The sequence below is a fragment of the Pyxicephalus adspersus genome, chromosome 9 (assembly GCF_032062135.1).
Source record: "Pyxicephalus adspersus chromosome 9, UCB_Pads_2.0, whole genome shotgun sequence".
In the NCBI taxonomy this organism is placed as follows: Eukaryota; Metazoa; Chordata; class Amphibia; order Anura; family Pyxicephalidae; genus Pyxicephalus; species Pyxicephalus adspersus.
Genome location: NC_092866.1, coordinates 33,604,931 through 33,610,693, shown reverse-complemented (window position 1 = coordinate 33,610,693; position 5,763 = coordinate 33,604,931). Strand labels below are relative to the sequence as shown.

At 41.0% G+C, this 5,763-nt stretch overlaps 1 non-coding gene across 1 annotated transcript; it reads left to right on the top strand.

Moving 5' to 3' along the window:
* Positions 1 to 1,177: 1,177 nt before the first annotated feature.
* Positions 1,178 to 1,249, top strand: TRNAQ-CUG (transfer RNA glutamine (anticodon CUG)). The gene has a single exon. It is a non-coding gene; the product is annotated as a tRNA-Gln (tRNA).
* Positions 1,250 to 5,763: the final 4,514 nt, after the last annotated feature.

The window sequence follows — 5,763 nt, the reverse complement described above, 5'->3', positions numbered from 1 at the left end:
AATGGGCAGCTCCAAAGCCAGACTGAAGAGGGTAAAAGGAGAGAGTTGGTGATCAGGTAATCTGTAAATCTTTTGTAGACAAGACGCTCAAGAAGTTTGGAAACATATAGAAGAAGAGAGATAGGACAGTATCTAGAAGGTAGGGAAGAGTCTAACGAGGGCTTCTTCAGGATAGGAAGAATATTGCCATGTTTGAAAGCGGAGGGGTAGATACCAGTAGAAAGGGAGAGTTTGAATAGTTCAGTTAGGGCGGGGGCCAGAGTGGAGGATTGGGCACAGAGTAGATCAGAGGGAATTAGGTCAAGCGGACAGGTAGTAGATGGAGATGATGAGAGAAGAGAGGAGACTTCATCCACAGTAACAGGGCTGAGTGAGGCCAGTGATGATTTACAGGTGGAAGAGGTGGGTATGGATTGAGTGGCCCGATGAGCAGAGATGACATGTCTGATTTTGTCAAATTTATCTCTAAAGTAGGTGGCAATGACTTGGGCAGAGAAGGATGTTGTGGGGGGAGCAGGAGTCAATTATTGTAAAGAGGCTGCATGGGTTGGAAGCTTGAGAGGAAATGACAGCTGAGAAATACTTTGGCTTGGTGACAGTGATTTAATTGTTAAGGTGTTGTAGTATGGCTTTGTAGTCCATGATTCAGGGTTAAGGCCAGATTTCCTCCACTTGCCCTCAGCTGCATGAACAGTTTTTTGTAGCTGGTGTGATTGTTGTGCCAGGGTCAGGGGTTAGCAGGACAGGGGTAGCGGAAGGTGGCAAGGGCAACTTTACCAGAGAAAGAGTGTGGTTGAATTGATCGGCAGCTTTATCTTGAGATGTGACTTTAGAGAGGGTGGGGGTTAGGGACGTAAGGCAGTTTGAGAATAGGTTGTGGTCAAGGTTATGGACATCTCTCATTGACCAAGTCCATTGACCAGGTCTGGGATGTGGCAAAGGGGGGAAAGAGTTGGATTGGTTGAAGGTGATAAGGTTGTCATCAGAAATGGCGTGTTGTCAAGGAGGGTGAGGTTGCAGAGTTTGGAAAATACCAACTCTGTCCGGCGATGTGTGTGGGGCCGGATGGTTGGGCTCATCCACTGCAACATTAAAGTCACATGTTGAAAGGAGCCTGAAGAGTCATTATGATTCCTAAAACAATATTAGTTTAAGTATAGTTTTATTAACCATGCAAGGTTCCATGGTGTAATGGTTAGCACTCTGGGCTCTGAATCCAGTGATCCCAGTTCAAATCTTGGTGGGACCTTTATTTATGTTTATATCAAACCTGTGACTAAATGCTCACAAAAAAATGAAACTAAAATATACATGCAAACGTATTTAAAGATCTAGCTGTTTCATAAACAAATTTCTCCAACAAACCTGCAGCCAGCGCATTTTCTGATACTGACGCATTTGCAAATTATTCTGCAGTAATGGGAATTAAAAAACTATAAAGCTAAACTGCAGTGCTACTAGAGCAGGAAAGGCAATCTTTAGAGAGTTGGGGATCCCTCTCACTACACTGAAATGCTTGATCCATCATGATAAATTGTTTTTGATTATGGAGTCGATGCTCAATGACACCTTATACATGTATCTGTGTTCTCCCATCAATTTCCGATGGGCTTTTAGTAAATATTCACCCATTACAAAAAATCTCGATCTTTTTTTTACCAGTACACTTCTGTGCAACAAGTCTTCAGATGTATGCTTTGCAGATATTACATTAATGTGCATTTTGTTAGCATTTTTTCTTAGATTTACACTTTTGTGTTGGTGTGGTTTTGATGAATTGATGTGCCGTTTTTCCATAGCAAGAATCTAAATTATTTATTATATTTTCCTAACACATCGATACACATTGTAACACAATGTTCTGTTTAAATAAAGGTTAAATAGCAAATAACCAGAGGTGGCAGTAATGAGCTCTGTTTGAAATCAAAGAGACAAGCAATGACAGTAGACTCAATAACATGGACACAGAGGGGCTTAAAATCTACCTGCAACATCGTACAAATGACGTGGATAACAGATGACCTGTTGCTGACCATGGTTCAACCTATGTTATAATTTATTAAAAAAAAAATCTGTCTACTCGTGGGGGAATCAAAACGCAGAATACAGCTTGAGAGGCAGGGATACTTACGACCATACTAACAAAGGCTGCTTTGACATAATTTTGTTTTGTTTTGGGAGGTCTGTCGTCGTTTGTATTGTTCTGAATCTACGTTCCTTTGTTAGAATTTTATTCAGCAACTTGAAGGTATGAAATCATCAATAATTTTTAACAGCATTAGACAAAAACTTGTTATGTCGATAATATATTATACCATGGCTATGTGCTAATTTCACATTCCAAATATTTGTATGCTTGTGTTGCAGTTTCTGAAAAATTAAACCACCTACCTTTTGTGAGCATCAGAAAGGACTCGATGGACCAGATGGTTCGATGTCAGTGCCTATACTGAACCTGAAATTCCCCATGGGGGACAATACAACAAAACCTCTTTAATCCCCCCCTACCCCCTTGACAATAAATGTAAATAGAAAATTACTTATCTTCATTACTGCTCTTCTAATTATACAGGTCAACAAAAAATTAGTTTTGATATTCATCAGAAACCACAGCAAAGCAGATTTCAGATCAGTTTTTCCCGAACACGTACAGTTCCTGAGTTATGAGTACTATTATAGTTAACATTGTACGTGCATGTATTTTGTACCAAAATGTAAGCACCATTGAAATAAATGTTAATACATCTTCAGTGTGAAGTAAAATAAGGCACACTGTGGTATAGATCTACTGAACAGTGTTAGTCAGGAACCATTGTTTCTTCAGAAACGTTTAGAGTATGATTTTCTTGTGTACTACTTGTCTTGATTGTCGCGGTACAGCATCCAGCAGTAGTCAGCCATCATACTTTCATTCCAGAAACCTTGGTAGTGGTGCTCTATTAACTGAATGTCCTGGTGAAAATGTTCTCCTTGTTCGTCACTCACCATACCAACATTTTCCCTGCAAGAATTCTAGATGTGAGTTCAAGAAACGTATTTTTAATGACATGCGACAACCCAGTTTCTGGTATGAATCAAGCAGATTCTGAACTCTTTCCTTGGATGCAGGAGACTTATGGTTGCCCAGGAAAGTTTCACACAGCCACTTGAATGCATCCCAAGCTTCTAGCCCAGCTGCTGAGGGAGATTATTGAAAACATCATCATGCAAAACAGATTTATCCTGTGGCCCTATAAATATCCCTTCTTTCATTATTGCAGTGCTTATGTTTAGACACTTCTCAACAAGGTACTGAAAACCCATGGAGTTTGATTTACCCATGGCCTTTACAAGGTTCTTCATCAAGCCCAACTTGATATGGAGAGGTGACAGAAATATTTTATGCAGATCAGCCAGAGGCAGAAACTTGACAGTGCTTGTTCCGGGCTTAAAGGTATCTCTTGGTAGCCAATCACTCTTGACATAATGGTCTCCCATAGATTGGCTATCCAACAGGCATAGATAACCGCAATATTTGCAAAAAGCAATCCTCCTTGCATTCCCATTAGCAAGCCAATACCCTTTAGATCCCCACAGATGTTCCACTGGTGTATTTTATACTGGATTGCTTCAAGTAGTAAAATGTTGTCATAGGACTCCTTTAGGTTAACGTAATGGGCAATCGGTAAACTTGGTTTGGAATTACCATTATGCAGTAAGACTGCTTTCAAGCTTCTTTTAGAGGAATCAATGAAGATACGCCATTCAGATGGAACACGCTCTTGTGACAAACTGTTAAAGAGTGTATTTATAACATGACAGTAGCATTGTGAGCCATCATTAGTGAAGACCATTGTCAAGTTATGATTTCGTTTTCTGTAGTGAGTTAGTTACACCCTTTGCAAGTGTTTCTCTTTAAGCCTTGAAGCAAGAAGTTCTGCTTTGTCTTTGGAGAGATTTGGATCACGAATTAGATCACTCAGCTCTGCTTGTGTAAAGGTCTCTGGTTCTAAAACTTCATCAGCCAAGTAGTCAGGATTAAATGATTTGGGGTTGTAACTGACTCCAACTCCAGCGCATTCCTCATTACCTTCTACAGAAGCAAGTCCATCATGTCACAGTAGGGAAACTAGCAATGAATCATCATGGGGAGCAGGCCTAATTACAGAATCAAGGCTGGGATATACAATTTTGTGCTTAGTTTTACCTGAGAATCCACTTTTGTTGACGTGGCAAAAATAGCAGTCGATTAGATGGTCTCGTGGTTCTCTCCACACCATCGGGATTGCAAATGGCATTGATGATTTAGCCAGTCACACAGTCCGTTGGAACAACTGGTACAGATGACATATGGAGCCCAAGATTTATCCTGGTCGCCAAGTGGATAGCCGAAATATAATTTGTATATCATTTAAAGTTCTGTGATAATTTGGCGACATTGTGCTTTCGTTATGAATGAACCACACACGTAACCAAAACTGTGTGGATCATTAAGGCAACTTGCAGGCATGATGACAAATGAAATTAATCGCACTTAGTGCGGTCTCTAACCTTAAAAAAAGGAAACTGTTCTTAAATGTTGTAATATGTTAAGGCTATTTATAACAAATTTCAAACAATATATAATTAGCTGCATCACAAACTAGACGTGCTTGAGAAAAACTGAACACAGATTTGAAATCTGCATCAAAAATACTACAGAGCCCACACACAATTTTATCTGATGAAAATGACATGTTAACCTGTGTTATCTATACTTCAAAGTGTTGTATCTTTGCTCGGAATGCAAAACATAATCCCCCAGTTTAATCTGCTCATTCCTGTCTGTGCAACACTGTCCACATGCTTGAGTGACTATGGGATCAGAGCAGACTGCATGCATGCACATTAGGAGATGCAGGTGTTAGAACTCATGGGAGTTAGGTGAACAGTGCCTCACCTTGTTAGGTGAACAGTGCCCAAAACTATACAAGACCTGCACTGGTACACCAAAAGTGTAAGTCAGTGGTGCCCAACATATGGCCTGCAGGCCACATATGGCCCACAGAGCTTTCAGACCTCTCCTCATCTCCTATATTTCTATATCAAGATCGTGCTGCCAGGAGAGAGAGCTGCTCCCCACCCACCTTGTACTGTGGGATAATCCCAGCAGCAGCATAAGAGTTGTGTCTGTGTTCATGCTTATGTCATTATCCCCATGTATAAATCCTCATATCTCCTTCACTGATAATCATAGAAATGTGAAAATTTCAGGGTGGGCAGGGGGCCATAAGAGCTGCTACTAAACCAAAGTTAAGCCCTAACATTTCCTAACAATAAGTCCTGGGTCCCCAAAATGAGTTTGCATATACTCTCATGGTAATGAACATTAGGGTACAGCCAATTGTCTGTGCGCTGTGGTGCCCCTTAAAGTTCACAAAACTTCAAGGCTGCGTTCAGGTTGTCAGTGAGGTTTCAGTGCAGTTACCCCTTCCTCGTGGCATGGAACACTGCCTAGGGGGAGAAACTCACTGCCGCCTGCAGATTTGACTGCAGGCACTGCAGGGCCAGGGACTGAGAGGCTTATGTGGTGCCTATTACACATAGCTGGACACTTACCTCCTGTGACCCTCAATGTCTTTGGAACAAAGGAATGTTGGCAACTGGAAATGTGGGAGCCAGTAGGAAATGCCTTTTGTCTCCCCTTCCCTATTAAAATGTTATTTCCATCATACCACACTACCCTGTAACACATAGCAATCTCCTTACTCTCTATCATAAATTGGGTCATGTGAGAATTTCAGT